This window comes from Enhydra lutris, unplaced genomic scaffold (genome assembly GCF_002288905.1).
Source record: "Enhydra lutris kenyoni isolate GAN:26980312 unplaced genomic scaffold, ASM228890v2 scaffoldscaffold12, whole genome shotgun sequence".
NCBI classification, from domain to species: Eukaryota; Metazoa; Chordata; class Mammalia; order Carnivora; family Mustelidae; genus Enhydra; species Enhydra lutris.
The window spans coordinates 40,915,531-40,927,880 of NW_019154096.1; the positions used below are offsets into that span (position 1 = coordinate 40,915,531).

At 42.7% G+C, this 12,350-nt stretch overlaps 1 protein-coding gene across 3 annotated transcripts in view; it reads right to left on the minus strand.

The window, feature by feature from the left end:
- Positions 1–12,350, minus strand: part of LOC111144880 (nuclear receptor coactivator 4) — a 63,523-nt gene that overhangs the window by 13,407 nt on the left and 37,766 nt on the right. For 2 of the 3 annotated variants that reach the window (XM_022499456.1, XM_022499455.1), the window contains exon 1: positions 7,429–7,562. The exons of the other annotated variant lie outside the window; for it this stretch is intronic. The gene's annotated coding sequence lies outside the window, so the exon portion shown is untranslated. Of the gene's footprint in view, positions 1–7,428; positions 7,563–12,350 lie in introns of those variants that run through there. 3 annotated transcript variants of the gene reach the window in all.

Below are 12,350 nucleotides of genomic sequence, written 5' to 3' on the forward strand. Positions count from 1 at the left end.
AGGCTTACCGAGTTATTCTTGGAATGTTCCTACCCAGTATTTTATGCCTGTCAGATAACCACTGTCAGCACTGCTGGAGTTCAGCCCTCGCCTTTTGTTCCAGGTGTCCATTATTACTGTCGCCAACTCAATGAGAATTACATGAATTATATGTAAAATGTTTACAACAGTACCTAGCATACAGTATTCCTGTTTGATTATCATGCTCATAGTACGACTAATTTGGTGTCCTTTTCTCCAAAAACAACCCTTACAGCCTGTATATCCAATCAGGCCAGAAGACAAAATCTAGACAGCACTAGTCATTCCCTTTCAATCAATTTTATTAATGTAAAATATTTGCGACAAATAAAAATAGTTTTATTTTTGTAAATAGTAAGAGTAAAGCAAAACCATATGAAAAAAAGCAAAGGAAGCACTAACGGCCATCAACTTCAATTAAGAAATCCTCAGATTTCAGATGAACAGACTGTGGAGCCTCTGTTTTATCTATGATGCACAAAGTTTCTGGGATCCCGTTTCAGATATTAATTACCAGAAATAAGGAGAAAACAATTTCTTCTTCATTGGATAACACATTTTGTAATGATAAAAAATTAGACATACTTCTAAATGATGAAAGTTTAAATTTTCTGGCCTTTTGTACTTGAAGTCAAATGGCTAGAAAGGAGGAATTCTCTATTAAAATATAACTGATGTCAAGAACTTTCGTCTTTTAGATGCCCCTATAAAATACTCACAATGTAAATACAGTAGAAACTGTGCTATCACCTACATAACCAGTAGTCTCTACACCCTCTCTAAAAGATCCTGACCAACGCCTCCACACACTAAATGCTCCAGCTCTCCCTCACTTGAATTCCTGAGTTACAGTAACTGAGAGTTAGTGTTTGTTCTGTCAGCTTATGCCAGCTTTAGTTGTTACTATAATGATGTGATTTATTCAATATTATATAAACATAAAAAGACTGTGGAGGAAAAAATCATAAAAATCCAAAAGAATTCCAGGGGTGCCTGGGTTTCTCAGTGGTTACATATGCCCTCAGCTCAGGATATGATCACGGGGTCCTAGGATCAAGCCTCGATCATGCTCCCTGCTCAGTGGGGAGTGTGCTTCTTCCTCTGCTCCTCCTCCCAGCTCATGCTCTTGCTTCTTTCTCAAGTGAATAAATAAAAAAATCTTTTTTTTAAAAGATTTTATTTTATTTGACAGACAGAGATCACAAGTAGGCAAAGAGGCAGGCAGAGAGAGAGAGAGTGAGAGGAGGAAGCAGGCTCCCTGCTAAGCAGAGAGCCCGATGTGGGGCTCGATCCCAGGACCCTGGGATCATGACCTGAGCTGAAGGCAGAGGCTTTAACCCACCGAGCCACCCAGGCGCCTGGAATAAATAAAAAAATCTTAATAAAAAAGAAATCTAGAAGAATTCTGCATTCAAACTACTTTGTAGGTTCCCCTTGACTTCCTTAAACTTCATTATTTGCCCTTACATCTTTATAAAATGTTTCTATTTTACCTCTCTTCTGCTTCAAGATTTCTATGCTGTCTCAGAACAAGAGAACCATCCACTCCTAGTAGATCATCTCATTTAGAGATAACATAAACTATAACTCTCCAATGACTCCCTACTTGCCTATAGGATAAAGTCCAAATTTCTTACAAAGTTAATAAAGTTCTCTATTTTCTTGCTCCAACACGATTCTCCTGCTATCGCCTCAGGGCAGCCCCACACTGTGACCTGCTACACAGCTATTCTATCCACAGTCATCCAGGCTGATTCACCTTGTCCAGCTTGGCTCTCCCAGTGCTCTCCACCAGCAATACCAGTTCCCTTCTCCTTACCTGTATGCTTTTCTTTTCTAACTATGCTCAAGTCCCACCACTATGAAGCCTTTCCTGACCCAGCACCCCACTCCTCACTAGTTTGGGCCGACAGAGTTAGCTGCTCCTTCCTCTGGACCCACTCTAATCAGTACAGGTTTCCAGCATGACACCTGTAACATGTTACTCTAATTACATGTTACATGTCTGCCTCCTTAGCTTGAGACCTCCAGGAGAAGGTATCATGTTTTATGTGGCTTTGTACACCCTAATGCTGAACAGATAGCCTGATAAGGGTGTCTTGGCATTACCAACCCTCTTCACTTTACATGCTCTATTGCAATGGCATAAAGAGAATGGTGTCCCTGAAGTTGTGCAGTGCTGTGACCCTAAATTCAACAAAGACTTAACTATGTTTGATAAATGGACAGATGAATAAATGATAAGCAAATGTTCAAGTTCAGACTAGCCAGATGAAGTATAGTTCTTCATTAAACGTAGATAATCAACTTGATGTCACACTTAAGGCCTGCATTAATTCAGGAAGGTTTTTCAGAGGTGGAAATGTTTCTAGTGTAATGCTACCTTTAGTTTTCTCTCAAACAAGACAAAACTAGCAAGGGTATTGCCACTGACACCATGATCCCAGAACAGGCACTGAGATAAAGCATCTTTCCTGGGTCCAGACCTGTCAAAGTTCAGCTATAGAGATTCACAAACATCAGGAAGTCTGTGAGTTAAAGGGGGAAATATTAACTGTACTTGAGCACAGTTAAGTACTTGAGCCAACTCGGGATTTTTTTTTCCTAAGATTTTTGCAGTACCACAGAAATTCTAGCTGACATCACAGAAGTTTGGTAGGCTTTCAGAACTGGGGCCCTGCCCGATTTTCAACTTGAAACTTCTGCCCATAATACAGTCAAGGATAGGAAAACATCTACCATCACAGTAATAATACCATTTTATCCCTAATTTTATGATAAGTATCTTGTGGTTTTTCCAACAGGAAGTCAACAAGTAATATAATATTTTCTTCTTTCAAGACCAGGGGACTAGCAATAATGTCAAAATTAAATTCAAAATACACCTAAGATTATGTTCTTATGAAATCAGTACTTGTATTAAAAGACTTAATTTCTTATCTGTAACCAAACTGGCAATCAAAAACCTTTTAACGTATATGGTCAGTTCACTCCTTCACTGAACGAAACTGTCACATCTGTAGAGCACTCTAGGCACTGGGTAAGAGGAATAGTACGTCTCAAGTGTCCCCAAACATACTTCTAGCACCAGAGAGTAACATCTTGATTCCAGTGAATAATCAAGCCAGGCAAAAATCAGGGATGATGACTTGGGATAAGAATGGCTAAGAGAATTAGAATGAATCATTCACATCAGAATAAAAAAAGAACAGCTTCAAAATAACTATTTTAGTGATGCCTGGGTGGCTCAGTAGGTTAAGCATCTGCCTTAGGCTCAGGTCATGATTTCAGGCTTCTGGGATAGAGCTGCACATAGGGCTCTCTGCTCAGCAGGAAGCCTGCTTCTCCCTCATAGGTGCGCTCTCTCTCTCTGTCAAATAAATAAAATCTTTTTTTTCTTTAAGATTTTATTTATTTATTTGACAGCCGGAGATCACAAGCAGGCAGAGAGGCAGGCGGGGTGTAGGGGGGAAGAGCAGGCTCCCTGCTGAGCAGAGAGCCTCATGTGGGCTGGATCCCAGGACCCTGAGATCATGACCTGAGCTGAAGGTAGAGGCTTAACCCACTAAGCCACCCAGATGCCCAAATAAATAAAATCTTAATTAAAAAAAAAAAAAAAGTTGAAACACTGTTTTAAAAAAATAACTATTTTATTCTCTTGCCAGTGAATCTACCTAACCCAAAGAGGATGATTACCATGTCAGGCTCTGAGGTATTGTAGACTTGATGTGATTTTTATAAATTATGACCAAATATTATAATTTAACAAGCAAAGACAAGCTGAGAAGAACTATACAGCAGCTCCTCTGACAAGCACACTATTTAGAGACACTATCTAAAGCTACTCAAGTAAAAGTGCTCAACTTGGCCCCCATATCACCTAGACCACTCACCTTGTTTGTGTGTTCTATGCTGAAACAAAGCATTCAGACATATCCACAATGCAAACAAAGCCAAAATCTGAGTTGTGGATAAAATCTTTAAGAAAGCTAAAAAGTAGCAGGAATAGTAACAAAAATGCCATGGACATCTATGGTGCCTCCATGAAACTGAACTTAATCCAATACATACAATCCATACATACATACCTGATTATAGTCACTTTAGACTTGCAACCTACCTGGTATGCAAACAGAAATACTAAATTCACTGATTTCAGCAATGCCTAAAAAAGTGCTCTCTGAACCAGGAGCACATTCTATTGTGTATCATGCACAGTGATAAATCTTTATTGTCTGAGGCTCCGGCTACTGAAAAAGTCAAACAGATGCACAAAATTAATTGAGATAAAGCACTGGTCCTCAGAGACACAGTTCAAAGCTGTGGTGGCCTGATGTTGAGATGCTGAGTGTAACTCCCAGGGAAAGAGCTTGGCGGTGCCACTCTAGCTGCTGGGGCGCATACTGCAAACCGCCTCAACAGCAAAACAAATGCTGAACATCATTTTTGGTTTTTGCCCTTTTTTATAAAACGGATTTCTTTTATCCGTTTGGATTTCTTTCACTTTGGATTTCTTTCACTTATCGAAAACAGACACAAATGCAGGTCTTTCATAAAGCAAAGTGGCATAATGCAAGCTTTAAAAAACCAGAGGATACCTATATTAGTATAATAGGTAGCTATTTTTATTACTTCTGGTAAGAGTTATATGATGGTGGAATGATAAGAACACATTTTATTATGTAGCTCATCAACTTAATAAGTCACCATTGTATCTCTCCAGTATTCCTACAGAAACCTCATGACTGCTCCCCACTCCTCTCTCCTCACCTCTTTGCTTACTCAGTCCAGCCACAAATGCCTCCTTGCTGTTCCTCCAGCATACCAAGGATACTTCTGCCTCAGGGCCCTTGCACTTCCCTCCAGATATCCTTATGCCCACTCCTTCACTTCCTTAGGGTGTCTGACTACTACTTCCTTAGGCTGTCTTCGCAGTGAAGCTATTCCTCACTATCCTATACAAAATAAATCTTTCTTCCATACACTCCCCCTTAATATATTCCACAGTATTTTCCACAGTATTTATGATAATCTGACATGTAGAAACCATTTATTTTCTGACCCCACTTCAGAAAACACATTAGGAGGTAAGTTCCACCCAGGAAGGAACTTTGTCTTTTTGTTCACTGTTATATAGTAGGTATTCAATAAATATATTCTGAATGAATTCAGTAAGTATTTAATACATCTATGTGCCAAGGGTTTCTTTTTTTAAACTTTCCATTTAGTCCCCACAAACATTTAAAGTACATATTATCACCACAATTCATTAAAAATAAAGAGTCTAGGGGCACCTGGGTGCCTCAGTGGGTTAAAGCCTCTGCCTTCGGCTCAGGTCATGATCCTAAGGTCCTGGGATCAAGCACAGCATCGGGCTCTCTGCTCCGAGGGAAGCCTGCTTCCTCCTCTCTCTCCGTCTGCCTCTCTGCCTACTTGTTATCTGTCTCTCTGTCAGATAAATAAATAAAATCTTTAAAAAGAAAATAAAAATAAAAATAAAGATCCTAAAGCTTGATGAAGTTAAATATGTATCACCTATAATCACAAACTTCCAGGTAGAGGAACTAAGATTTAATCTCAGGTCTGAGTCTAAAGTCCTTAGCCACACAATGTATGTTAAAGGGATCACTTCAGTACTAAGATTTTATGTATTTACTCAACAAATATTTACTGAGTGACTACACTGACATATACTTATGACAGTCCCTGAGCACAATGGTGAACTTCCTACCTAGAGGAGAATTTGTGCCACTGATTCACCAAAAATTCAGCAGAACATACTAATTCTTTGAAATAAGACACTGAGAGTTAAAAATACACCAGCAGCAATGATGAGTTTCTGAATGTTTTCCAGTATGCTAACCCTTACTCTCAGAAGGAAATTATTATAAAACATGAGCCAAGAGACTTTTAGATGGGGGTAGGGATGTATCAGAATATCCTGCAGTTTTCTGAAGCCCCTCCACAGGTTCCTGAAATTCTGGCACAGCTAAGCTGATTTAAATCGGGTGGCTAGGCGTGTCCTATGTAATTCTAAAATAAGATATCTCCTCCCCCTCTGAGAATCACATTTTCCTTCCCTTACATAGCTCACTGTGCTTTTCCACTTTTTAAATACCTACCTGTCCAACAGTAATAATGTAATTGTAGAGGTTTATTTAGACACAAAATATCACAAAACTTTAAACCCCTAGGATTTTCCCTGCCCACCCAAGGATAAAAGTCCCATAGAAGAGGGGGAAGGAAAAATAAAATGTAAGGAATATTACTGGACTAGAGCTTACATATATTATCTCACTTCTCTTAACAAATAGGCAAGCTAGCAAACATTCCAAAGAGCAAACCAAGTAATTTCCCTAAGCCGCAAGGCACGTGCACCACCACCCCCACCACTGTAGCATTTGCATAAGTCTTCCTTAAAGGGTCTGACAGTCTTTAAAGTTCAGAAATGTCACGCTAGGACCCCAGTACAGAAATGAGCCAACCATGATTACCTGTCTCATCCTCACCCCAGGAAATAACTCAAGAGTCCTTACAACCACATTTCCAGATCACCAAGTGGGTGGTGGAAAGATAAATCTATCCAAAATACTGTTATGCTATGGTGAACCTTACCCTGATTAGAAAACACCGGAGAACGGTATTGCGAAAAAGCTGCTTTTTCCATCTGACAGCTTTGACCACTGTCATTCTGGATCGCATCATCCCATCTTACATCACATGGCACGTAAGACTGTTTTTTTATATTACTGTTACCCCGCCACAGGTATTTACTTTCACGAAAATAAGCGTTGTGCCCCCCCCTTTTTTTTTTTCATTGCTGTGGCCTCAACAAAGGCTGAACACATAGGCAATGAATAAATGATCGCTGGTGGGATGAATCAAGGAACGAGCAAACCTTGCTCTTCTCTGTAAAAAAAGAGAGAGAATCAAGCTACCTCTAGGGATTGTGGGGAGCATTACATGAGAGGGTAGGTAACGCTGTGTTGGCACACAGACGGCCGAAAAAACATTCTTTCTCGCGTTTTCACCCAACAGTTTGGGAATGGATATGCTCTGCGCCCGTTCGGGAAAACGGGGACCTCTTCGCATGCATGAGGCCCTGGCGAGAGCACGCTAAACCTTGCTGCTGTCACTCCCGGGGCCGGGAGAAGGCGGGCGGGCAGAAGGTGGTGATCCCCTGGCAGAGCCAGCGTCAAGAGCTGAGGAGAGAACAGGCTCAGAGCAGCCAACAGTCAAGAAAAGGTGACCCCCCCCCCACCCCGGGGGGCCGGACGGTTTGAGGTAAAGACCGGCCGGGTAGGGCAGGCCCATGCCCGGCAAGCAAGCGGTCATGGCGCCCCGGACAGCCCTCGACCTGAGGGCTAGAGGAGGTGTGCAGGCCCCACGAGCCACTGCGGTTCTTACCAGCTCCAAGTGCCGCTCCTGGCTATCGGAGTGGAAGCTTCGTGAGAGAGAGACCAGCCCGATCAGGTAAGAGGCCGAAAGGAAGAGTTCTCGCGAGAGCACAACCTTCCTCCCACGCCTCACGCCACACGTCTGACAGTCTCGCGAGATATTCGATCGGGTCAGCGCAAAGCCCTTGTCCGCCCTCTAGAGAGCACAGAGCGCAGGCGCGCACTCTTTCAGGCGCTCGATGTCCGTGTCCTTTTCCACCCTTTCTAAATAAATCAGATGAAGTGAAGCAAAATTATTGCAGGCACACTCTGTGCCAAGGATTATCCTAAGTGATTCTCTCAGAAGAAATGTCCTCATAAGATAGATTTTAGTGGGGCGCCTGGGTGGCTCAGTGGGTTAAGCCACTGCCTTCGGCTCAGGTCATGATCTCAGGGTCCTGGGATTGAGTCCCACATCAGGCTCTCTGCTCAGCAGGGAGCCTGCTTCCCTCCCTCTCTCTCTGCCTGCCTCTCTGTCTACTTGTGATCTCTCTCTGTCAAAGAAATAAAAAATTCTTAAAAAAAAAAAAAAGATAGATTTTAGCTTTAACCTATGCTTGCAAAAATAAATGTCAGAAGACTCAAAAAAGGACAAATCCTGTATGATTCCACTTACAGAGAGTACCTAGAGCAAGTCAGATTTAGGGAGACAGGAAACACGTTGGTGGTTGCCACAGGCTGGGAGAGAGGAATTATTGTATAATGAGTATAAACTTTCAGTTTGCGATGATGGAAAGTTCCAGTGATGGACGTAGTGATGGTTGCACAACAATGTGGATGTAATTCCACTCAACTGTAAACTTTAAAAATGGTTAAAGTGGTAAATTTTACATCCTGTATATTCGGCTACAACGTTCTTTTTTTAATTTTAGTAAACAAAAGTCAGAGTCCAGATTCCAAGCCACATGATCTGACTCCAAAGCATATGTTCGTTTGCACCACATTGTACCATGCTCCACATTTCACCTCTCTGTACCTTTTCTCAAATTTTGCACAGTGTGACATTACCCACATCAGAACTTTTTTGTTTATTTGTGACCAGATATTCATACAGGAATCTTTCTGTCTCAGCTTTGACAGAGGTCCCCAGTTCTCAGCTATCTGCTCTCTATGTTTCCCAGCAAGGTGAAAGACCATCTAAGTAGGTCCCACCCAAGAGTGGCAAGGGGCAAAGCAATCTCTGCAGAAGGCAAGGGGAAGCATGGGTTTAAATACAGACGCTAAAAGGCAGTCAGAGAAGGTAGTGGAAAGGGAGCTGAGAAGAAGGAACAGCAAGGCATGTTGGAGAAGTCCACAAAAGCCCCAAAAGGAAGAAAATCATCCTAAACACTGCCACTGGCAGAAGCAGCCAAGACGTACCTGACCCTTAATTCTCTCATCCCCCTCTCCAGTTCAGATACAGACTCTGGATTGATACTTTTGTGTAACTAAAAGTGACCAAAGCACTTTTTAATTATCTTGGGACCAAAACACTAAAGGGCCTGCCTAGATTGCTCAACTAGTCTACATAGCATGTTTAAACAGGTCAGGTTCAGGGGCAGAGGAAAAATAAAGCTCTTTACTGATAGCCCGCAGATTGTTCAACAGAGGACTGTTTGCTTGTTTGTGATCTGTCACGTACACATTCGACTCTAAACCCCAGGACAGCAGAGACCTTGTTTCTCTGGTTCATTGCTTAGCCCAGGCTCTGACCACTATCTAGCCCAAGCACTCAGTGAAGAGCTGTTGAGTGAACAAATATTCTCTAACACAGAAACAGCAAGAGGTGATTAACACTGTCACTGTCACAAAACGTAAGTTCCGACGTTTTGGGGTGGTCTGTATGCAGCAAATGATACTAGAGCCCTGCACCCAAGCCATTTCCATCTACAAGGCAGAATCCCTGGCCTTTTAATACCCCGTCAGGATGTTTGTGGGCTTGGAGGTGCTTCTCCCAGGCCATCTGATCTAAACTGCCGTAACTTTAGGGTGTCTAGCAGGCTCAGTTGGTAGAATATGGGACTCTTGTTCTTGGGGTCATGAGTTCAAGCCCCACATTGTGTCTAGAGCTTACTTTGGAAAACAAAACAAAACAAACAAAAAAACCCTGTCCTAACCTCAAGCAAACACAAGGGTATATGTGGGACACAGTATGGAGAATGCTTTCTGAAGAAAAGGAAGGAAGGATAAACACGAAAACCTCAAAGAAAATGAGGGATCTGATTTCCTCTTGAAGACACATGCTTTTTTTTGATTGTTCTCCAGATAGCTGGACACCAGGGCAGAAGACTGCAGACATTAGAAGTGACAGAAGCAGCAGTGGTTCCCTAAGTAGGAGACATACAATGATCTACTGCAGTATACATTATAAAACCATTATAACTTTTATTCATATTTATTTTTGTCTCCTTTCAGTATTTGCATGATTTATAACACATACACATTTATAAACTGATGCATAATAATTTATAAACTAAAAGCATACACAGATTTAAGTGTTTGTTCAAAAGCTTTTTTTACTGGTAGGTAGGGTTACACAATCATGGATTGTTAGAGACCAAAGAGGAACGAGGCCTGGCCTGGGAAAGCCTGGGCCCTCTCAGTCTGGAAGCCCTGGGCCCATAACAAGCGCATTACATTACCTATTCAACTGACAATACAAGTCCTTTCTGGGTGATTCTGTTCAGCCACCTTATGGCTGCAGGTCTCCTCCTGAAGATTTTATGGCACTTGGTTTTTGTCATTAGCACATAGGTGTAGCAGGGCTGTCATTGAGATGAGAGCAAGGCCTGTTAGAAGGCATAGAATGCCTGGCCTCCCCAGGACTAGCTCTGTGATGGAAGCAGCCTACACTCCAGCTGTCTGGGGTGACCCTCACCAACTTAAGATTACTCTTTGGCTGGAAACACTGAAGTACCATCTTCAGGAACCTGGACCTGAACATACAGAACTTGAACTATCAACATATAGATCATCCCTGGCATCACTCCAAAATTCCACCCTGCCCTGCATCCACAGAAAGGCAGCAGTAAGTTCTGACAGGCCCAGAAGCAGATCTGGGCTCCTGTGGGGCCAGTCAGCTTGTTCCAGCCTGACTCTTCTTGCCCTCCCTACTCAGGATTTGCCAGCAGTACTGCTGCTTGAATATGGGAAGGGAACTCTCCCTGGCATGGAGGCCAGTTAGGACAGGAGCTGGCTCAGCCAAGAGGAACAAAGAATCACCAGGTGGGGGGCACCTAAGTGGCTCTGCCTTTGGCTCATGATCCCAGGATCTTGGGACCAAGCCCCACGTTGTCTCATGGGGCTCTCTGCTCAGCAGGAAATCTGCTTCTCCCTCTCCCACCCCCTTCCTTCCCCCACTCAGCCCCTGCCCTCCCCCCCTGCTCCTCCTCTATCTTGCATGTGTGTGCTCACTCTCTCAAAATTTTTTTTTAATTAAAAAAAAAAAAAAAAGAATCACTCCAGGTGCATGAAGCTCAGAAAGAAACTGATGAAAACTAGATGTTATCAGACAGAGAACCAATTCCAAACTCAGGCTTAACTGCTCCGAAATACTCAAGAAACAAGTGATGGTGGGAAAGGAAAGGTTGCTTTATTCAAGAAGCTGGCCACCTGGGAAGATGGTGGACTAACGTCCTAAAGACCATCTTCCCCATCCAGGTGAAGCCAGAGAGTTGTAAACAGGAAAGCAGGGAAACAATGAGAGGGCTCTATGCTCAGGAGAAGCCAGGGCTCAGTTGGTTTGTCATACATTGATCTGATGCTGAACAGACTTACTGCCATCAGTGGCAGCTGTTTTCAAATGTGGTCAGGACTTATCTCCTGGGAAAGTCTGGTCCTTCATTCCTCAAGGCCAGTCAGTGGTCTGCAAAATCTCAAGGAAGGTAGGTTAGTTCTGCTACAAACCAAGGGGCTTAGGTCAGCCAGCAAGGAGTGCCTAAGCTTGAAGCAAGTCAACCCTCAAGACAGGTTGGAGTGCTGTTACATGAGGATCATCTCCCTGGGAAAGTCCACCCACACATTCAAGGGTGCAAACCATTTTAGGGCTCATAGCCCTCCAGAAACACCCCATAAGCCCCAGATTTAAATTGCCCTTCCCCGAAGTATACATAGAAACAGCTATCCCCAGGGTCCTTTGTGATAATGTTTCCTTCCAAAATGTGGCCCTTGATTTATTTTAACAAAAGAGGACATTTCAATACTCTCCCCAAAGAGTAGAAACCATAATGAGAAATGGAAAAAGATTTCCCAGGACTCCTGGAGTGGGTGTCCTGGGCAGTGCGGAAACCAGGGCAGTCTGGGCCTCGGCCTCCAACCACAGGCTGGACTACCACTGGGCAGCTTGAGATCTGGACAGAAAATGCAATAAGTCAAAAAATTCTCCCAGAAAAAATGTAATCAAACCCTCTATTTTGCTATGGCAAAAAAATAAAATAAAAAATTTTTTAAAGTTCATGAGAAAAACTCAGTGGGCTGTGAAACAATTACAGGGCAAAGGAGTTGGCTCTGAACAGTAGGGAGAAGTGCACATATTTCCTCTGTGTGGAGCAGTGTGCTAAATAGGACGGACAGGCAATGTGGCAGGAAAGGGGGTGGCCACCGTGAGCCCACACTAGATGTCAGTTACTGACTCAGGTTCCGAACTAGCAGAGAGAAGGCATTACATATTTGAGTTAATTTATATTTAAAATCTCATTTAATTTTCATATTCACCTGATTTTCCTTATTTTATAGTGAGTAAACCAAGGCTCAGAGAGATTAAGAAACTTATCAGGGTCACACAACTAGTATAAAAAAGAATGGAGAATCAGACCCAGTTACTCTGACTCGAGCATCGGGCTCTTCTCACTTCACTCTTTTCTATACTAGATCCACAGGAACCCTGGAAGAGGGTTGTGTTGACATAGCTGTGAT